We start from the raw sequence: 23,930 nt of genomic DNA on the forward strand, positions 1-23,930 counted from the left end.
ATGGAAGTGTCAACTAACCCTATTATGGTAATCATTCTGTAAAGTATACGTGTACCAAATTATCATGTTGTACACCTTAAATTTACACAATGTTGCATGTCAATCATATCTCAGTGTACCTGGAAAAAAATTTAATAAATAAAATTTATATGGAGAGACAAAAGACCTAGAACAGCCAACACACAATTTTGAGAACAAAGTTGGAGAACTGACACTACTCAACTTCAAGACTCACCGTAAAGCCATAGTAATCAAGACAGTGTGGTACTGCCAAAAGAACGGAAATACAAATCTAAAGAACAGAATAGAGAGCCCAGAAATAGTCCCACATAAATACAGGCAATTGATCTTTGACAAGGGAGCAAAGGCAATACAATGGAGCAAGAAAAATCTTTTCAACAAATAGTGCTGGAACACATGGACATCCACATGCAAAAAAAAGAATCTAAACAAAGACTTTACATCCTTCACAACAATTAACTTAAAATTTATTACAGACCTACTTAAATGTAAAACCCAAAACTATAAAACTCCTAGAAGGGAACATAAAAGAAAATCTAGGTGACCTTGGGTTTGGCAATGACTTTTAGATATATTAAAGACATAATCCATCAAAGAACGAATAAGTTAGACTTCATTAAAATTAAAAATTTCTAAAAAAAATGTAATTAAAAATGTCTGCCCTGCAAAGACACTGTCAAGAGAATGAAAAGACAAGACACAGAATGGAAGAAAATATTTGCAAAGCATACCTGATAAAGATTATCAAAAAAAATACAAAGAACTCTTAATAAGAAAACAAACAATCCAATTAAAAATGGATCAAAGACCTTACAGACACCTCATCAAAGAAGATACACAGAAAATAAGAATATGAAAATATGCTCCACATCATATGTCATCAGGGAATGCAATTTAAAACAAGTTATCACAGGGGTGCCTGGGTGGCTCAATCGATTAAGCATCTGCCTTCATCTCAGGTCATGCATGATCCCAGGGTCCTGGGATTCAGCCCCGCATCAGGCTCCCTGCTCACCTGGGAGCCTACGTCTTCCTCTCCCTCGGCCTGCCACTCCCCTTGCTTGTGCGCATACTCTAATAAATAAATAAAATCTTTAAAAATAATAATAATAAATAAAATAAGTTATCACTATATACCTATTAGAATGGCCAAAATCCAGAACAATGACAACACCAAATGCTGATAAGGATATGGAGCAACTCGAACTTTCATTCATCTGTGGTGGGAATGCAAAATGGTATAGCAACTTAGGACCTCCAAACTATGTACACATAAAAACTTGAACAAAAAGGTTTATAGCAACCTTTACTCATAATTGCCACAACCTGGAAGCAACCAAGATGTCCTTCAGTGGGTTGAACAGATAAATAAACTGTAGTACATCCAACAATGCATATTATTCAGAGCTAAAAACAAATGAGCTATCAAGATAGGAAAGGACATGGAGAAACCTTAAATGCATATTACTATGTGAAAAAAGCCAATCTGAAAAGGGTACATAATATATGATTCCAACTACTATATGATATTCTTGAAAAAGCAGACCAGTGGAGACAGTAAAAAGATCACTGACTGATTGCCTGGGATTAGAAGGAAGGGATGAATAGGTGAAGCACAGAGGATTTTTAGGGCAGCGGAATTACTGTGTATGATACTATAATGGTGTATAGCTGTCATTACACATTTGTCAAAACCCAGATAAAGTACAACGCCAAAAATTAACCCTTAACTATGCAAACTAGTAAACTATAGACTCTGGGTGATAATAATGAGTCAATGTAGGTTCATCAACTGTAACAAAAAAACCATCCCAGTGGGGGATGTTGATAATGTGGGAGGTTATGCATGTGTAGGGATAGAGAGTATATGGGAAATCTCCTTACCTTCCACTCAGTTTTGCTGTGAAATTAAAACTACTCTTAAAAAGTCTATTTTAGGGGTGCCTGAGTGGATCAGTCATTAAATGTTTGCCTTTGGCTCAGGTCATGATCCCAGGGTCCTGGGATCGAGCCCAACATCAGCTCCCTGCTCAGCAGGAAACCTGCTTCTCCCTCTCCCACTCCCCTTGCTTGTGTTCCCTCTCTCGTTGTCTCTGTCTGTCAAATAAATAAAATCTTTAAAAAAAGGTCTATTATTAAAAGGGGCACTTGGGTGGCTCAGTCAATTAAGCGTCTGCCTTCGGCTCAGGTCATGATCCTGGGGTCCTGGGATCAAGCCACGCATTGCATTGACTCCCTGCCCAGCAGGGAGCTTCCGCAGGGAGCTTCCTTCTCCCTCTCCCTCTGCAGCTCCACCTGCTTGTGTTCTCTCTCTCTCTCTCTCAAATAAATGAATAAAATCTTTAAAAAAAAACAAAAAACAAAAATATCTTTAAAAAAACAAAAAAAAAGTCTATCTTTAAAAAGGGAAGAGGGGCGCCTGGGTGGCTCAGTCGTTAAGCGTCTGCCTTCGGCTCAGGGCGTGATCCCGGCATTCTGGGATCCAGCCCCACATCAGGCTCCTCCGCTGGAAGCCTGCTTCTTCCTCTCCCACTCTCCCTGCCTGTGTTCCCTCTCTCACTGGCTGTCTCTCTCTCTCTTTGTCAAATAAATAAATAAAATCTTTAAAAAAAAAAAAAGGGAAGAAATCCGTTAACCTCAATATGTTAGCTCCAACATAGTTTTGGTCTATCAGCAGTATAGCACAGTCACTAAAGTTCAGACTATAGAACAGGGCTCTACAAACTATGATCCTCGGGCTAAACACTTGTTCTTGCAAACGAAGTTTTATTAGAACACAGTCATACCTATTAATTTATATATACTTTCTTACTCCAAAGGCAGAGTTGAGTAGTTATGACAGATCATATGGCCTGCAAAGCCTAAAACAATTACTATCCAGCCCTTTTCTGAAAACATCCTGCTCTAGCACAAGTGAGTCTCAACCCTAGGAGGATATCTACACCTTCTAGTTTTAAAAAAAAATCCAGAGGCCTGGGCTTGATCTAATCCTCATTTTCCCTTAAAAAGATTATAATCTCATTGGTCTGGGGTAAGGCCATTAGCTATTACTGTATCAGTACCAAAAATGTGTACAAAACAGCAAAATATACAAGATAAAAGTGAGGATATCCAATAATATAAAGGCAGGACATTAATAGACCACAAAGACCACACAGTCCTACTTAATAAATTGGAGCCTTAAGTTTGGCTCTGATCTCTATGAAACCACAAAGATAAAAGAAACAAGATCATTACATGATTTATAGCATTTACGAAGTCAAAACATCTTGGTGGAAGCAAATTTTCTAGGATTTCTGTCCGTAAAAGGAACGTTTTATTGCAATTCTTCTCAATGATGTAAATATATTATTTACTCTTCCACTCGCCTTAAGCCATCTCACCTCTTCACTCAAAACCAAAGTAAAAGAAAACAAAAACTCAGACAGTAGAAGGATTTTCATATAGGTAGTACCATGCTGCCTTTCTTCGTGTGTGTGTGTGTGTGTGTGTGTGTGTGTGTGTGTGTTCAGAAGTGAGGAATAAGGATGAGTGGAAGAAATGCACAACTGAATTGGAGGTAAGTGGCTTCACATTCCACAAGATACTAATAAACACTAATAATAAATCCACTAATGCAAGCAGTCCTGAGTCATGACACTTAGTTCATACAAAAACAATTTATTTAGACCTATAAATCAATTCTCCCGCAATTACCCACTTACTCATTGGTATCTGTTGACTATGCCAAGTGTGTCTAGACAAAGGAACAGAATACCTATCAGGACACAGCAAAAGCACAATTTCATCTTATCAGTGTTAAATTTAAAACGTGGTTTCTGTTTTCAAATATGGGAAACTCTGAACTGGTTATCTACATTTTAATGACAGCAGTCTGCCTGGTTTGGGGTGTTTTTTTTTTTTTTTTTTTTTTTTTTTGGTGTGCGTATGTGCGTGTGTGTGTTTTGTCTCCCTATTTTTTGACTGAGCTCTCATCTTCTCCACTACTCTCCCTTACATCTGACACTACCAAAGCAAACTACTTGTATCTCTCTCAAACATGCATTGGTACACATGCTGTTCCTACTACCTACCACCCTTGCCTCCCAATCTCCCTTGCCCCTGAACTCTTTAAACTCATGACTCAGCTAAACTCAGTCTTTATGAGGTCTTCCCTGAAACCCCTGACTACTGAACTGTTCCTTAGAAGTCTCCCTAAAAGTTTCTTTTTAAAAGGGGCAATTCACATATAAGTCAAACATGTTTTAGAAGTATTTATAGAAAGACTCTATGTACCTAAAAATGTCAACATCTATAATACAGAACATACGACAGAATATCAAAATTAACATTAGAAGGAGAAACTTGCACCTCAACCTCACGTCATCATACTATATAGCCAGAGACCTTGGAGTCCCTTTCCTCTCTCACCTCCCTCTCCCAGCTTCTACCCACACAGCCAGCTAACAGTCAAGCCTCATTCCTATTTTCCAACCCACTGCTCTGCCAATCAATTCAACTGTGGAGGAGTAAAACCTGGGAAGTGTCTGAACCAACTGTGTACTAACGGTTGAAAAGAGAGGATCTATAGATTGACTTCTGTGACTGCAAATTACCTTCTGTAGGCGTAGTAGCATTATGTTGGAGGAGAACGGCTATAGGTAAAGTAAGTCATCTCTGAGTTCTCCCTTTCCCTATCTACCCATATCCCCTTCACCAAGGTTTCCTGATACTTGCATTTATTCCTTCCTTTTTAATCATAACTGCAGCTATCTCAATTCAAGAAATATTCTTTGCATCTGGACAAATACAACTCCTCTAACTAGTCATCAGGCATCCAGTCTGTCTCTTCACTAATCCATCCTGCACCAGTGCCAGATCAATCTTCCTAAACCACCTCAACTTTTGAGTAAAAAGTGGAAGGATACAAAATAAACCTGACAACAGTATGGGGAAGGCAATGAATAGGAACATGGGGAGCAGAAGAAGAAAGGGGAATTTTAGGTTTTGCCTTTAATGCAATAGTATTATTTGAATCCTTTATAGGAATGAATGTATTAAATATCTAGATGCTCTTAAAAAAAAATACTGCTTGACATTTTTTCTTTCCACAAGCAAAATTCTACTGACTGCCAAAACTAAAACTGAAAACCTTTCAAAAATAACAATTACTTTCTTCCATACAGAATATTTCCTCATTTAAATATCAGTACTACAGATCAATTTTCTCCTCCCTAAATTTAAGGCTTTATAATCTGCTATTAGTCAATGATTTTTGCATAACAATATCACATATAATAGACACATTTCATCACAGTACTTAGCACAGTCTTTCATAGAGTAGACAGTAAATATTTGTTGAATATCAAACTATTTGTTGAACTACTTGTAACATCCCTATAGCCACAACACTTCTTTTTCTAAAAAAGAAAAGTAGCCACAGCCTACCATATTGATTCCATGCACTAGAGATTTTAGATAATTCACCACCACTTGCTACCATCAACTCTAAACTAGCCTCTGCCCCATCTTTTCTTGAGCTTCTTTCAATCCATATACAAGCCTCCTTCCAGTCTGTTCTCCTAACATGAGTAATCTTTTTAAAAAGTAAAAATGATAACGTGATTCCCATTGCTTAAAACTTTCAATGTCTTCTCATCAGTCTCATAAAAAAGACCAACATCCTGACCATAGCCTATAAAGCTTTATTTGATCTCATCCTTACCCAACTCCTCAAAGGTCACTCTCCCCTCTTTGCTCACTACACTCTAAGGCACACACAGGTCTTTATCTTGTTCAAAATCATTTTCTCTTATTCACCTTTGGGCCTATAGATACAATGTTTCTGTTTCCTCTGGTAAGCACATTGTTTTCCTTCTCTCAAAAGTTCTTGGCTAACATATATTCACTCTTCAAATCTCAACTCCAACATTACTTCTTTGACACACTAGGCTAGGTGGGGGAACCTTATGTATATTCTCGGGTCAACATGTACTTCCCTAGATAAAGTTTATTAAAGTATGTGATTTATTTGATTGGGGGGAGGCAGAGATTATCTGATTCACACAACACACTCTAGAACGTAATAAGCAACAAAAAGTTGCTGAATAAACAGGTGACAAATTAATATATTCTGTCGTACTGTGAACTCTGTTACATACAATTATACATATTTCATTTTACTGAACATTTCTCTTAGAACTTGGGATCCTATAAAATTTTGACAATTTTCTTTAAGATCTTTATGGTATTCTCTGAATATTGTGACAGAAAGGGCATATCAGGGCACCTGGGTGGCTCAGTTGGTTAGACGTCTGCCTTTGGCTCGGGTCATGATCCAGGGGTCCTGGGATAGAGCCCCACATCAGGCTCCCTGCTAAGGAGGAAGCCTGCTTCTCCCTCTCCTTCCCACTTGTGCTCTCTATCTCTGTCTCTCTCTCTCAAATAAATAAATACGATCTTTAAAAAAGGGGGGGGGCATATCACCTGGATGTCTTCCCACTATTCAAAGGAAAATTTGAATAGTATTATCAATTGAATGTTAATCAATGGAACACGGAGCCAAAAAAGAAAAAAGGTTTCTTAACCTTTTTGAAAAAAAAAATGGTTTAAAAAAGAAATGAATTAATCCAAAGCCTTTTTCATGAAAAGCATAAAAATATATAATAGTGGGACACCTGGGTGGCTCAGTCAGTTAAGCATCTGCATTTGGCTCAGGTCATGATCCCAGGGTCCTGGGATCAAGTCCCACATCAGGCTCCTTGCTCAGTGGGGAGCCTGCTTCTCCCTCTGCCTGCTGCTCCCCCTGCTTGTGCATGCTCCCCCAGCCCTGACAAATAAATTAAAAAAAAAAAAAAAAAACTTAAAAAAAATATATATATATATAATGCCAGAAAACAGCTAAAACAAAAGCATATCCTCCTATTTTGTTCCTTTCTACATTTTGGTTATTTTTATTTTTTAAGACATAAATACATTAGTATAGAAAAGGAAGACATGGAGCACCTGGGTGGCTCAGCTGGTTAAGCATCTGCCTTCAGCCTGGGTCATGATCCCAGAGTCCTGGGATCAAGACCCCCATCAGGCTCCCTGCTCAGCAGGGAGTTGGCTTCTCCTTCTATCCCCCACCCCCCGCTTGTGATCTCTCTCTCTCTCTCTCAAATAAATAAATAAAATCTTTTTAAAAAAAGAAAAAGAAAAGGAAGATATGTGCCATGGGATAATATCAAGAATAGATTTCTTCAGGGGCGCCTGGGTGGCTCAGTCATTAAGCGTCTGCCTTCAGCTCAGGGCGTGATCCCGGGGTCCTGGGATCGAGCCACGCATCGGGCTCCTCTGCTGGGAGCCTGCTTCTTCCTCTCCCACTCCCCCTGCTTGTGTTCCCTCTCTTGCTGGCTGTCTCTCTCTGTCGAATAAATAAATAAAATCTTTAAAAAAAAAAAAAAAAGAATAGATTTCTTCAAATCTAATGTGGAACATACTTTTCAAATTAGAAATAAGTGATTACTGTATCACTTTAAAATTAGTATTTCATACTGCTTCATTATAATCATATATTTTGAACAACTTCCTATTAAATAAATTTATTCTAACGTTACAAAATTTTTAGCATTGTTGAAATTTGGAGAAAACATATTTGAAACTTTTTAAAGTATTTCAAAATTAGTGCAACTGAGAGGTAAAATAGAGCAATAAGACTCAATATAAAAACTACCCAGGGGCGCCTGGGTAGCCAGTCGTTAAGCATCTGCCTTCATCTCAGGGTGTGATCCCCGCGTTCTGGGATCGAGTCCCACATCGGGCTCCTCCGCTGGGAGCCTACTTCTTCCTCTCCCACTCCCTTGCTGTGTTCCCTCTCTCGCTGGCTGTCTCTCTGTCACATAAATAAATAAAAAAATCTTTAAAAAAAAAAAAAAACTATCCAAATAATTAACACAGTATATGCAAAGCTAAGAGAATTCCTACATAAGGAAATTTAAATTTATGAGGTATTACCCAAGCTCCTTTAGTCAGAGATGACTAATATATATAGCGCTACAATGTCGTATTTAAAATTCAGACTATTATTAGAACAAAAGGAAGACATTAAGACAACTAAACCAATCATCTATATCAAGTTTCTCAAAGTGTGGTCTGCAGACCTCTCAAGGTGGCTAAGACTTTCTCAGGAGGTTCACAAGGTCAAAACTATTTTTACAATAATACTAACACTATTTGCCTTCTTTTCTGTTTATATTTGCAACGATGGTGAAAAAGCAAAGGTGACAAACCACCAGCCTTCTAGCATGAATCAAGTCAGTGTCACCAACTGCACTAACAAATGTTGTGATCTATAGTCCTAACCAATCTCAGGGGAGAAAAAAACAGCTTCATTTAAAAATGTTCTTGAAAAAAGAGGAAAAAATACTAACCTTACTAAATCCTGGCCCTTAATGTGACTTTTAATATTCTGTGTGACAAAATGGGGAGTAAACATAAAATACTTTCAAATTCTAAGTATGATGGTTGCCTTTAGGAAAAAGCACTGTATCTACAAGCTGAAAAAGCTACTTCTCCACAGAACTTCAAAAAACGACTTCAAAAACGAGGTCATTGTTACTTCAAAAAACAACTGACGAACTATGGTTATTAAGAAGAGCCTATCACTTCAAGGAAAATAATTGGTAATATTTGTTGCCAATGCAAAATTCAAGCTTTCAAGCAAAAATTAGAATTTTTGAAAACCTGTACTCATCAATATGAGTTTGAAAGCTCTTCTCTACTTTTCCAAATGACCTATACAACAATTTCTAGTGTAACGGAGGACAAAATGTTTACCGATATGGTTTCAGAGTCCACACTGCAACCAACCCTCAGGAAACTATAATGTGCCAAGTTCTGATGAAACACCAACAAAGATTATCCACAATTATATGCACAAAATACTCCTCCTGAATCCAACTCTTCCTTCCAACTACACAACTGTATGAAGCCATATTTTTATATACTTCAACCAAAATAAAATATAATAGATTGAATGCAAAAGCAGATGAGAATTTAGCTATTAGCTAGTCACTGAAGAGATTTGCAATAATGTAAAATAATGTCACTCTTCCTATCAAACATAATTTTTTTGTTTTGGAAAATTATGGTTATTTTTCAAAAAAATATATTATTTACATTAACAATATTAAGCCCATTACATGTTATTTTAACTGAATTAATAAATATTTTAAACTTGGTCTTAATTTTTGATACAGTAAATACTGATATAACTCAGCTAAAGAAAAGTTCTCTGAGGACCTCAATTCTTCAAGAGTATAAGGGAGTCCTGAGACCGTTAAGTTTCAGTAATATTGATCTATATTATAGAAAACTGATCAAGAGATAAAGAAAAAGATGTTCTAACACATACTACCCTACATTTTCTTTCTTCAGTAAGCCTTGAAAAAACTGATTTTAACCCAAAGGTTTTAAGAATGTTTAAGAGGAATCACAGTTCATAACAACTGGAATTAAATCATTTCCTGAATAATCTGTTTATTCAGTGTCTTGATATCTTAATTGTAACAAAGTAAACATTTAAACATAACATCTGCTACCAACTCAATGGAAGGAACAGGTATAAGTAAATCAGAGATTTGTTTGTTTGTTTTGGAGAAAACTGAAGAACTCAGAAACAAACTAACGAAAAACACCAGAAATGGAAGTCATACAGGAACAAACTTTACTAAAAACCATCAGAATTGTCAATCTGGGGATTAAGGAGTGTGTACTTGTCACCATGAATATTGGGTGATGCATGGAACTATTGAATCACTATACTGTACACTTGAAACTATTATAACATTGTGTATTAAATAACTGGAATTAAAACTTATAAATTTTTTTTAAATAGGGGCACCTGGGTAGCTCGGTCAGTTAAAGCATCTGCCTTTGGCTCAGGTCATGATCTCCAGGTGCTGGGATCAAGCCCCACTTCAGGCTTCCTACTCAGCAGGGGTCTGCTTCTCCCTCTCCCTCTGCCTCTCCCCCTACTCATGCGCACACTATGCACACTTGCTCTCTCTCTCAAATAAACAAATACTTTTTAAAAAAATTTTTTTGAATTGTCAATCTGTACATAACCTAATTCAAATTTGCCCTTTCACAGAAGGTAAAAGAGAGTTAAAGGCTGGTTACAATAAAACTAATTCAAGATGGAATAAGGACTGGAACCAAGCTTCTAGACTTCTTTACACTTTAAGAGAATTTATGTGCCAGGTATTGAGCAGGCACTGGAGTTATGGGAATAAACAAGACAATCCTGGTCCTGCTTTCTTGGAGATTGGCATCAAGTGTCAAACAGGTGCAATTAATGCTACAGAGGATATAGGATTCTATGCGAGTGTTTAACAGGGTATAAAACTGACCTGTGGGACAGGGAAGAGGTGTCTAAGGAAGTAACCTCCTTATAAGTGTCATCTACCAACATCCATCACACTGGAGGGACTCTAACATCTAGCTCACTAATTCACCACTATTCATATCATTTTTTTTAGTGATGTCCACATACATTCTGATAATCCACCAAAAACCCTTCCCTCTCACTTGACCTTCTGAACTGAAACAATTTTTTCTTGCATTTTTTTCACCACAGTCAAAAACTCTCATGATCATCGCCAAGTAATTACACCAATTTCAAAAATCTAGATTTCAAAAATCCCACATTCTACACACACAACTTCCATCTCTACAGTTTACTTACTCTAGTACCTCAATTCCAACTATCCTCTCATACCACAGTACTTCCTACCCATTAATACCCCCAGTTTTTCACTATCCATGTCCCAACTAAAATGTGCTAAGTATAAAACACATCAGATTCCAAATACTTAGTGCACACACACACACACACACACACACAGTAAAATATCCCTTTAATTAACTATGCTGATTGCTTACTGAAATAATTATTTTGGATGCACTGGGTTATTTATTTCAACCTGTTTCTCCATATTTTTTTAATGTGGTTCTTAGAAAATTTTTAAATTACATATGTGCCTCACATTATATTTCTGTGAAACAGTGCTAATCTATTCTATGATTCCTAAACGTTGTTAACCAACTCTGACTCTTTCCTAAGCTCCAGAATGACCATCTGGCCTATTTGGCTGTCTAATTGGTATCTCTTAACAATTGGTATCTACTTAATAATCAGTACTCTTGATATCCTCCCACAGATGTACTACATCCACTAACGTACTTAGAAAAAAATTTAAACTAGGAGTCATTCTTAGATTCCTCTCTTTCCCTCATACCCCATATCCAATCCACCAGTAAATCCTGTCCAGCTCTGCCTTAAAAATATCCAAGCTCTCCCCTTAATTCCCCACCCCACACTAAAGTACAAGCAATTCTCATTTCCTGCCTGGACTACCAGGATACCCTCCCTGCTGGCTGATTCTGCTTTGTCCTTCCCTTCAGTTATGTTTTCCAGTCAGTAGCCTGAATGATTCTTTTAAAAAGTAAATCAAGTACTCTAATGATAACCCCAACACATTTTGAATAAAATCAAACCTCTTTTCAAGGCCTTCAAGGCCCTGTGTACTCTGGCTCTTGACAATCTCTCTGACCTCTCTCCTACCAGTTTCCCTCACACCAACTATCCTCTAGCCATATTACCCTTAGAAAGATTTTTCCCATCTTTCCTTTTCCTCGGATCTTCACATGGAAGATGCAATATCTACCCTCCAGGTCTCAGCTCTAACGTCACCTCCATAGAGTACCACTCCCTAACTTCCTTAAAGTCCTCCTTCCAATTCAAATTTTCTGTATCATCACCCCATTTAATTATCTTTGTTTTTTTTTTAAACCAGGTCAGAGTAATACTAAGTTTATTTGCTCTGTTGTATTTAATTTTTTTAGTATAATTGACACACAATGTTACGGTAGTTTCAGCTATACAACACTGTGATTCCAGAGAAGTCTACACATTATGCTATGCTCACCACAAGTGTAGCTGCCATCTGTCACCATACAATACTATTACAGTATCATTAACTATATTCCCTATGCTGTGCCTTTTATTCCTATGACTTATTCATCCCGTAACTGGAAGACTGTATCTCCTACTCCCCTTCATCCATTTTGCCCACACTCCCTTCCCTCTGGCAACCATCACTTTGTTCTTTATATTTATAAGTCTGATTCCACTTTTTGTTTATTCATTTGTTTCGTTTTTTAGATTCCACATGAGTTAAATCCTACAGTATTTGTCTTTCTTGGTCTGATTTATTTCACTTAGCATTATACCCTCTAGGTTCGTCCATGTTGTCACAATGGCAAATTCTCATCCTTTTCATGGCTGAATAATATTCCTGTGTGTGTGTGTGTGTGTGTGTGTGTGTGTACCACATCTTCCTTATCCATATATCTATTGATGGACATTTAGATTGCTTCCACATCTTGGCTATTGTAAATAATGCTGCAATAAACACAGGAGTACATGTATCTTTTCGAATTAGTGTTTTCATTTCCTTTGGGTAAATACCCAGTAGTGAAATTATTAGATCATGCGGTATTTCTATTTTTAATTTTTTGAGGAACTTACATACTGTTTTCCTCAGTGGCTGTACCAATTTACATTCCCACCAACAGTGCACAGGGTTCGTTTTTCTTCACATCCACACCAACACTTCTTATTTCTTGTCTTTTGTGATTCAAACCATTCTGACAGGTATAGGTGATATCTCACTGTGGTTTTGATCTGCATTTCCTTGATGATTAGCAAGGTTGAGCATCTTTCCATGTGTCTGCTGGCCATCTGTACATCTTCTTTGGAAAAATATCAATTTAGATCCTCTGCCCATTTTTTTAATCACTTTGTTTTCCCATTTAATTTTCCAAACAGCACTTCTCCCCATCTAAAACAGTCTTATTGTCTCTTATTGTCTCTCTCCTCATCTCTATAATGAAAACTTCATAAGGGTAGGTACTTGGCCTTACTATAGTATCTCTGGAACCTCAGAGAGTACTTGACACATGGTAGGTACTCAAAGAATTTTTATCAAGTGAACAATGAGTAAGTACAATAATTTTCTCTGAACTACAAGACCTGACAAATGGTAATATTCAGACTAAGAGGAACAAGTTTTCTAGTGAGAGAACGACATTTGCGAAGGCTTTAGAAAAGAATGAAATTTCAAAAACTGAAAGGCCAATATGACTAGTAAGATGAAGGTAACAGGATGAATCCAACAAGACTAGAAAAATAGGAGCTATGCTATATAGGGCCTCTTAGGTCTTATTGTGAGATTGTATACTTATGGGGAATCACAGGAAGATTTTTAAGCAGGGAGTAACATGATAGATTTCTCTTTTCAAAATACCACTTGAGCCACAGTACAGATAATGGGAATGTGATCAGAGGAAGACATGTGGTGATTTAAAGACAATTAGAAGCTATAGCAGTTGTCTAAGCTTTACAATGGGATGGTAGAGACGGAATAGGCCAATTTAAGAGATACTTAGAAGAATCAACAGGACCTGTTACAGATGAATTGGAGGACAGGACAAAGAGGAATAACGGACTCAAGAATGATGCCTAGGTTTTGAATAAGTGAGTGAATGGCCAGTAGTAAAGGAGACTGGGGAAAGGCGATGAATTCAGTTTCTAGCATGTTAAGTCTGAGGCACTTGTGACTGAAATAAGCAGAGGTATCGATTAGGCCACTTTAATACTTAAAGGTAGGATGGGGAGTTGGACAAAATAAGCGAAAGGGAGTGGGAGCTATAGTCTTCAAGTTATGGAATGAATAAGTCACAGGGATAAAAGGTACAGCATAGGGAAGATAGTCAATGATACTGTAATAGCACTGATACGGTGACATATGGTAACTACACTTGTGGTGAGCATAGCATAATGTATAGACTTCTCTGGAATCACTACCTTGAACACCTGAAACTAATTTAACATTGCTTATCGACTACACTCAAAAAAAAAAACAAGGATTAACTTTTCAAAAAAGGGAAATAGTCAACTGTGTGAAATAATGCAAGAAGACAAAATGAGAATACATTTGGGGGCACACATCTGGGTGGCTCAGCATCTGACTCTTGGTTTCAGCTCAGGTCATGATCTCAGGGTCATGAGATTGAGCCCTGCATTGGGCTTGGGATTGTCTCTCCCTCTGTCCCTCCTGCTCGTGCACGTGCATGCTCTCTCCCTCTTTCCCCAAAATAAATAAATAAATCTTTAAAAAATATCTACCATTAAAAAAGAGAACTAAACAGAGTTCAGTGAATTTTGCAGCAGTAGGTTACTGAACACAATTTCAGTGGAGCAGTGCTGATGACAGACAAAACAGAACAGGTTAAAGAGTGAATGCAAAGTGAGGGATGGAGGAAGGCGTAGATGATAATTTTAATAAAACTCTAAGCAACATTAAAAGAGGTCAGTTACTACATGGATCTATGAAATCAAAGGATAATTTTCTTTTTTTTTTAAAGATTTTATTTATTTATTTGACGGAAAGAGACAGCCAGCGAGAGAGGGAACACAAGCAGGGGGAGTGGGAGAGGAAGAAGCAGGCTCCCAGCGGAGGAGCCTGATGTGGGGCTCAATCCCAGGACCCTGGGATCATGCCCTGAGCCAAAGGCAGACGCTTAACGACTGAGTCACCCAGGCGCCCCCAAAAGGATAATTTTCTAATACAGAAAAGACTTGAGATGTTTTGATTCCAACTGCACAAATTCAATAAAGAGAGAAGGAAAGTTTAAGGCTTTTGAAAAGGTAAGAGAAAATGGCATTCAGAGCAAAGATAATGACTGACCTTAGCTAGGAGGAAGAACATCTCTCCTCCATTATAAGAAGGAAGTAGAACAGGTTGGATAAGGATGCTAGTAAGCTTGGAGATGCAGTGGTAAGAAATTATATGTCATATAATGAGGACTATTTTCTCTATGGAATAAAAGATTAGAAAGGAAAGAGATTTTAAAAGGGAAGAGAACATTTAAAACAGTTTATGGTGAGCAGCAGAATATATTGATGTGAAAAATACAGTGGGATTGCTGGGCTATGTTAAGGGCCCACTTTTGAGCAATAATCATGATTTTAAAATGGCACTCACAGGGGCACCTGTGTGGCTCAGTCAGTTGGGCACCCAACTCTTTAATTTCAGCTCATATCACGATCTCGGGATCGTGAGATGGAGCCCCTCGTCTAGTCAGGCTCTGCACTCAGCAGGGAGTCTGCTTCTCTCTCTCTCTCTCTCTCCCTCTCTGCCCCTTCCCTTGCTCATGCTCTCTCTGAAATAACTAAATCTTTAAAAATAAATAAATAAATAAAATGACACTCATAAACCTTTTCCAGTACACAACATTTTAAAGTATTTGTTATTGTCTTAGGTTGCTAATATTTGAATAAAGAAGTATCTTTTTCCACATGATGCATTATATACATTTCTGGTGTTTACCTTTCTGGAAGACATTAATTTCCCATGGCAAGAACAGAAAGAGTTCTCAAAAGCACCATGCTTGGGGTGCCTGGCTGGCTCAGTCAGTGGAGCATATGATTCTTGATCTCAGGGTTGTGAGTTCAAGCTTCATATTGGGTGTACAGATTACTTAAAAATAAAAATTTTTAAATCTTAAAAAAAAAAAAAGCACCATGCTTGCCTTTTCACAAAAGGGAAAAATAAAATTTATCGAATGCAATTCTATCACAGCATGTAGAAATTACTACTAGGAATTAAATATAAAGCATTCAGGAAACAAGCAGCTTAAAGGTAAATTGAAGTTTTTCAATGATATACATTGTTGTTAGCACAGTATTTTTGTTCCCTTTAACTTTCAAGGAGATAAAAAATAAAAATTTGCTCTAATTAAAAGCAGCTGAGAATATCCAGATATACATCTTGCATACTACGCTTTAAGCTCTGAATAAGAATTCACATTTGATTTAATAATTAGATAATCTCACAGAAGTTTCAGAATGTTTTTAGTTTTTAAAATATATTATGACTGAAATATTTTCTGCCTTAGAGTAAACAATATGAGTTTACCAACTGTACAGCATAAGCTTTAGATACAATCTTTAAAGGCTGTACAAAGAAGTGAGTTTTTTTAAAAGATTTTATTTTTAAGTAATCTCTATACCTAACATGGGGCTCAAACTCAAAACCTCAAGATCAAAAGTTACAAGCTCCACCAACTTGTAACTGTCTAAGCCATGTATATTTCTAAAAAATTTAAAATTTGTGCAATTACCATATTTCATATTACTTTGGTAATCAGGGAAAATTAAGCTTAAATATAAAGTGAAAAATTAGGCTCTAAGTCTTAATTTCTATCAATTTACACTGAAATTCTGAGTATATGCTCAAGCCTGGAAATCCCTCATTACACTGCAATATAATGGTACTACAGTGCAATTAGTTATATATTTCACAACAAAAGAGCATTATGAACCACTCCTAGGTGTATATATGCCAAAGAACTGAAAACAGGCCCTCAAATAAATACCATACATGAATACTCACAGCAATACCATTCACAATAGCCAAAAGGCAGAAACAACTCAAACGTCCATCAATGGATGATATATACTCAATCATAAAAAGGGATTAAATAATAATACATGCTATAAAATGCTATAAAATGAATGAACATCAAAAATATTATACTTACTATGAACGGAAAGAAGCCAGAAAAAAAGGCCTCATATTGTATAATTCCACTTATATGAACTATATAGAATAGGTAAATTCAGAGAGACAGCAAATTGGTAGATGCCAGGTACTAGGTGGGTAGGGATAGGGACAAACTGCTTAATGAGTACAAGGTTATTTGAGGGGTGATAAAAATGTTTTGGAACTAGATTAAGGTGATGGTTGCACAACACTGGAAATGTACTAAATACCATTAAACTAAATACTTTAAAATGGTTGGTTTTATATTATAAGAATTATACCTGAATAAAAAAAATTCCACTTGGGAGCTCCCCTCTACTTGCTATGTGGAATGATCCCAGATTCATGAATTGCTTAATAAAGCCAATTAAATCCTCAAAAAACAAAAACAAAAACCTTCCATTACGAACCAAATAATATAGCTGTATCTAATCAGCCTGTGGCAGGAATCACTAACAAAATTAGCTGTAAGTTAAAAATATGTTGGGACGCCTGGGTGACTCACAGTTGGTTAAGTGTCTGCCTTCAGCTCAGGTCGTGATCCCAGGGTCCTGGGATTGAGTCCTGCATCAGGCTCCTTGCTCAGCAGACAGCCTGCTTCTCCATCTGCCTGCCTGCTTATGCTTGCTGTCTCTCTCTCTCTCTGACAAATAAATAAATAAAATCTTGAAAAGAAATTAAAAATGTTAACTGTAAATATATATTAACTATTTTAAAGCTCTTTTTGTCACAAATTACAGTAACATTCATTATCTTTTCTCCACATATAAAACTTATGCAACGATTTAATAATAAGCCTTTATCTTTCAGTGGAATATATTAAAGTATTTGTGGATGAAATGATATATAAAAGATAGGCTTTATAATAATGTATGGAGATTTAAGAGGAATACAGATGAAAGGAGACTCACCATGAGTTAATACTTGTTAAAGGTGGGTGATGAACATATGAGGTTTCATTATATATTCTCTTCATTTCTGAGTATTTTTGAAATTTTCCATAATAAATTTTCAATTATTGCATTAATTATTGGTAAAATAAGATTTAAAATTAGTTTCCGTATACTTTAAGTTATATTTGAAATAATCCTACCAATATTCTTTAATCAACATAAATCACAATTCTGCAAACATCTGAAGTTGCTAAAGCTCAGATACATATCAAAATTAGAATCTATTTGATAACACACATTATCTTTCTAAGGATGTTTTATCTTGCTTTCAGATTTTCTTCACAAACTTCACTTCACTACGAATTTTTTCTAAGAAAATTTCATTTTGTAGATAGAGAAAATTAGTAGAACCAAGTAGCTTTTTTTTTTTTAAGATTTTATTTATTTATTCGACAGAGATAGAGACAGCCAGCGAGAGAGGGAACACAAGCAGGGGGAGTGGGAGAGGAAGGAGCAGGCTCATAGCGGAGGAGCCTGATGTGGGGCTCGATCCCATAACGCCGGGATCATGCCCTGAGCCGAAGGCAGACGCTTAACTGCTGTGCCACCCAGGCGCCCCAGTAGAACCAAGTTTAACTGTACTTATTTCAGTTGACATGGAGTCGTAACACTAGAAAACTTCAATAGGAAATTTCAAGTCTCCTTTCTAAGGAATTAATGTTTACTGTTAAAATTATCAGCTCAGGGGGCGCCTGGGTGGCACAGCGGTTAAGCGTCTGCCTTCGGCTCAGGGCGTGATCCCGGCGATCTGGGATCGAGCCCCACATCAGGCTCTTCTGCTATGAGCCTGCTTCTTCCTCTCCCACTCTCCCTGCTTGTGTTCCCTCTCTCGCTGGCTGTCTCTATCCCTGTCAAATAAATAAAATCTTTAAAAAAAAAAAAATTATCAGCTCAGCTATTTCCTTTAAATATAAAATCCAGGAATGTCTGGGTGGCTCAGTTGGTTAAGCATCTGCCTTAGGCTGAGGTCATGATCCCAGGGTCCTGGGATCAAGTCCCTCATCAGGTTCCTTGCTCAGCGGGGAGCCTGCCTCTCCCTCTGCCTACCACTCCCCCTGTCTGCGTGCTCGAGTTATCTGCCCCCCCACCAACAAACAAATAAATAAATAAAATCTTTAAAAATAAACACATAAATAAATAAATAAAAATAAATAAATAAAATCCAGGGACTCCTGGCTTGCTCAGTCCGTAGAGCATGCAACTGTTCATCTTGCAGAGAGTTTAAGCCCCTCGTTGGGTGTAGAGATTACAAATAAAAAACATTAAATAAATAAATGAATAAAAATAAAATCCAATAACTACTATTTTCCAAAAGTTTTATCTTCTCAATGCTGTAATTTTTTAAATTTCTTTTTAAAGATTTTTATTTATTTGACACAGAGAGACACAGTGAGAGAGGGAACACAAGCAGGGGGAGTGGGAGAGGGAGAAGAAGGTTTTCCGCTGAGCAGGGAGCCCGATGCGGGGTTCAACCCCAGGACCCTGGGATCATGACCTGAGCCAAAGGCAGACGCTAAACGACTGAGCCACCCAGGCGCCCCTTACTTTTTGTTTTGTTTTGTTTTTATAAATAAAGTTTTATTGGAACATAGCCATGCTCATTGTTTGTGTATTATCTACCACTGCTTTCACACTACAGTGGCAGAGTGAAGGAGCTGCAAATGAAACCATACGGCCCAGAAAGCCCAGAATATGTATTTTGTGACACTTAAAGTTTGCTGACTCCCACCCCAGAGAATTTTGAAGAAAGTTAGAAGGGCTCAGGTATGCCCTCTTCCTTTCCACCAACATTAAAGACTTCTCCTCCACTCTCCATTCTTTGGGGAGGGAAAGTTGACTCCTCCTTTGCCTGCCATGTTGGAAATGTTAACATTCAGCCTCGAGAGATGGTCCCTCCAGGGGCAGGGTTGACACACATGGGTGGAAGGCGGGGTAGGGGAAGTTTGCACTGACGCTGCCTGTGCTGGGCCCGATCTTTTCTGAATAAGTCCAGGCTGCACATTTCTGGCCAGGAGGGAAAGCTGGAATCCTTACACGAGCAGTGACAGTCTCAGATTTTGTAGGCTTTTGAACTGGAGCTGAATTCTCTCCTTGCTATTCCTCATCAGGAGGCTGGGCCTCCTCCCCTGGCCTCCCCCAGTGACAAGGTCGGTGCCAAAAGGGGCAAACCAGGGGGGCCAGAATGCACCAGGCCTCCCTTTGGATGAAGGGTCCAGGCGGCACAGGGAACAGACAAAGGTCCCAGGGCACTCCGGGGGCTTCCTCCAGGCCCTGCCTCGGGGAACCGAGCATCCCGAGGCGGAGGTGTTGCGCCAATGAAGCGGCCTCTCCCGTGGTCCGCGGAGCCCCTGGCTACCAGGCCCGCCCCGGCGGACCGGCCTGGCCCCCTACCCCCGCCCCTTACTTTTTTTAAGTAGGCTCCATGCTGAGCTCCAACCCAGGGCTGGAAACTCACGACCCTAAAATCAAGACCTGAGCTGAGCTCAAGAGTTGGACGCTTACCGACTGAACCACCCAGGCGCCCCTTAATGCCGTAATTTTTTTAAATCCCTTATTTTTTGATATAGTGTCTTAACAAATAATTAGTGACTAAAAGTTTCTAGTTCTGGGGTTTGACTATTATTTCTTCTAAAATCAAACCATAACTTCAATGGAGATCACAATCGACACAAATAGACATTAGAAAAACTATACAGCTCCCCCAAAACTCAAACTTTTTTTTAAGTTTGTCCCCCCCCCCCCCAGTAATCTCTACAGCCAACATGGGGCTCAAAGCCACGACTCAGAGCTCAAGAGCAAGATCAAGAGTCACATGCTCTTCAGACTGACTGAGCCAGCCAGGCACCCACCCCCTCAAAGTTTTTTAATGCCCCTAAATTAGCACTTAACTATTACTTTAAACTTACTTTTCATCCAACATGGAAATTTTATGGAATTATATCCACATAATCTCCTAATGTTTGATTCAACCTCTTCTCCCAACGTTAGTGCTTTCCTTTCTGGCTAATATATTTTTGTTAACTCACAGATGTAATTACTAGGACAAATTTCACTCAAGATAGATAAATAGGGTTATTCTAAATGATTGAGATTAGGATGGACTGGAAATGGTAGGGTTATTCCAACCACAACCACAGATCAGACCTCCATTTGTTCAAATACCTTTCCTCCACTACAAGGAACATTAGCATTCTTCAGCTATCAGAACCAACTGGAGGAAGCAGAAGCACACAGAAGGAATGAGAAAAGTGTCCTCATCCTGAGGGACTAGAATATCCAAAAGACACAAGCATGCTAAAACTCAGGATCTAAACAGATCAGGACTAAATCAAAGCACCACAGGTAAAGTTCTTATTAGTATCAAAGGTACAAAAGGAAAAAGGAGAGGACATTAGTTTTATTTTTTTTTTAAGATTTTATTTATTTTGGGGGGGATGGGGGAGGGTTGGAGAGGAAGGGAGAGAAAATCTCAAGCAGATTTCACACTGAGCACAGAGCCCAGTGCAGGCCTTCATCTCACTACCCTGAGATCATGACCTGAGTTGAAACCAAGAGTCAGATGCTTAACTGACTAAGCCACCCAGGCGCTCCAGGACATTAGTTTTAATACAAACTTTCAAATGACAAACAGCCCTAAAAAACAGTCCATATTCTTGAGAGCATTATTAAGAGAGCATATATTAAGAAATATAATATTCTATTCTTATGAATGGACTTTTGTAAGATGTAATATGGAAGGTCAGATCCTCTCTGCTTCATAGCAACATTAATAAACATGTTGTGACATGATACGGATCAATCTAACAATTAACTGAGGATCTTCCATAAAATTATCTGAAGACCGGTTTTGAAAAAATAAATAAATAAAATTTAACAATAAAGCTCTGGGGCACGTGGCTCAGTCGGTTAAGCGTCTGCCTTGGGCTCGGGTCGTGATCTCGCGGTCCTGGGCTCAAGCCCCACATGGGGCTCCCTGCTCAAGGGGGTGTCTGCTTCTGCTTCTCCTTCTGCCTCTGCCCATCCCCCACTCATACTTGCTCTCTCTCTCTCTCAAATAAATAGAATCTTTCTTTTAAAAAGCCCTGTTTTTACTTTAAATATAATTGTCATAACATTAGTTTCACATGTACATCATTCAATATTTGTATATACTGCAAAATGATCACCACAATAAATCTAGTTAACATTCATCACCACACAGTAATAATTGTTTTCTTTCCCGTGCTGAGAATTTTTAAGATCTATTCTCTTAGCAACTTTCAAATGCACAATTCAGTATTAACTATAGTCACCACACTGTACATTACTAAAAGCCTGTTTAATTCATTTAGATTTCCAACCTAGATCTCTAATTTCACTAGCCCCTGCTGTACTCAAAATGCAAAGTGCAATTCCAAGAATTTTACCATTTCTAATCCATCCTAATCTCCTTAATCATTTTGACTGTCTTTACCTGAACTTAGTTTGTGTGGAAATCAGAAATAACCATAATACTTCAAGACTTTTTTGTTATCTTCTTCTAATTTTGTTTAAAGATTTTATTTATTTGAGAGAGCGAGCGAACAAGAGCAGGTGGAGGCATAGAGGGAGAGGGAGAAGCAGACTCCCCGCTGAGCAGGGAGCTCAACTTGGGGCTCAATACCAGGACTAGGAGATCATGACCTGTCCCGAAGGCAGACGCTTAAACAACTAAGCCACCCAGACATCCCTGTTAACTTCCACTAATTATTCTACAAATTTTCTTATCACAACTGCAAAGCTGAACAAGAATTTAAAAACAGACAAGGATGTACAGAAAGGAAAAAGATCCACTAAGCTCAATGAAAAACTAGCCTGATTCCTATAATTCAGCACTTCAAGTGCCAAAGCTACCATCCTTTGGTGATGAAGGCAAGCCCCCAAATTACAAACATACCTGTTCTTTTATTTGCAAGTTGGAACTCAGAAGAAACAATGTTAAAATAGTTGTTAGGTTCCTAGACTTGCTCAGCAAGACATTTCTGAATTAGTTTCTTGAGTTCTAGACTCATTCAAGTCTGGAGACAGTGTGATATAGCAAGAGTATAGCCTGTGGAGTCTCTCGGAGTCCAGCAGAAACCCTGACTGCCAATTACTAACTGTATGATCAAACAAAATTCATATAACTTTACTGATTCCTAATTTCGTTTGTGAAAATACTGCCTATCATGGAGAGTTTCTGTAAGGATTAAAGATAATACAAATCAAGCAGCAGAGACTGTGACAGAGTAGGTACTCAATAAATAGAAGCAATTATAGTATCCTCTTCTCACCAGCTTTTTATCCTCTATGCTGAGGTAAATACCCCATTCAGTCAGTATTCATTAAAAGGAACTGAAGATACGGAATCAGAAAATCTGGGTTTGATTTCAGACATTATCTAATACAAGATACAGAACTTTAGGCTAGGTATTTGATGCCTCTGAACTGCAGCATAGAATTACTGTAATAATTGACATTATTTATAAACTGCCATACATTGTACTGTATCAGAAATGTTAGCTTTTACCTACACCAAACTATTCCTTCTCAAAAATTACCTGCCTTCCAAGATCAAATGTGCATAAGAAGGAGCATAAACTAACATCATGGAAGATGGAAAACAAGCTAAACTAAGTAGCTCACTGATGATATCCCCTTCATACTCCCAGACTTTAGAATATACTTGTTAGGGATGCCTGGGTTTCTCAGTTCATTAAGAGTCTGCCTTCAGCTCAGGTCATGATCCCAGGATTCTGCGGGGAGCCTGCTTCTCTCTGCCTCTTCCCCTGCTTGTGCTCGCTCTCTCTGACAAATAAATAAATAAAATCTTAAAAAAAAAAAAATGTCCCAGATCAATTTATTTAAAAAAAAAAAAAAAAGAGAATATTCTTGTTAACCCAAATGTAGCTCTGGCTGGGAAAATTCCAGGCAGAAAAATTAAATTAACAAGTTGTATGGAAGACTTGTATGTCCTTCCCCAATCTAGCAATCTGCATGCTGAGAAACCTTTCTTAAGTAGTTTCTACTCCCTTTCACTTAACTTACCTTCCTATTCCCCCAAATAGTTCCCATGACAAAGGCAGTACAGAACCTAAAGTAGAGCAAAGAGAACTGGCCAGATGAGTGTATGCAAGTTGCGAGTGATTGTCCTTGACATAACCCACCAGAAAAAGGCAAAGGTTTTTCTTCACGTCTACATACAAAACATTTCATATTCTGAATATTATTTCCCCATAACAATTTCAAAAGCCCCATCCTTTTTACAATAATAGGCTCTTTTGAGAAGTTTTGCTATTAATAAAACAATTTAATAATTAAAGTCAACAGG

The 23,930-nt window shown here is 37.9% G+C and overlaps 1 protein-coding gene across 10 annotated transcripts in view; it reads right to left on the reverse strand.

The window, feature by feature from the left end:
* ABI1 (abl interactor 1) overlaps positions 1–23,930 on the reverse strand; it is a 123,969-nt gene that overhangs the window by 96,769 nt on the left and 3,270 nt on the right. The window contains exon 1 of one of the 10 annotated variants that reach the window (XM_057304722.1): positions 12,572–17,348. The exons of the other annotated variants lie outside the window; for them this stretch is intronic. The gene's annotated coding sequence lies outside the window, so the exon portion shown is untranslated. Of the gene's footprint in view, positions 1–12,571; positions 17,349–23,930 lie in introns of those variants that run through there. 10 annotated transcript variants of the gene reach the window in all.

Source organism: Ursus arctos, unplaced genomic scaffold, assembly GCF_023065955.2.
Source record: "Ursus arctos isolate Adak ecotype North America unplaced genomic scaffold, UrsArc2.0 scaffold_30, whole genome shotgun sequence".
Taxonomy (NCBI): domain Eukaryota; kingdom Metazoa; phylum Chordata; class Mammalia; order Carnivora; family Ursidae; genus Ursus; species Ursus arctos.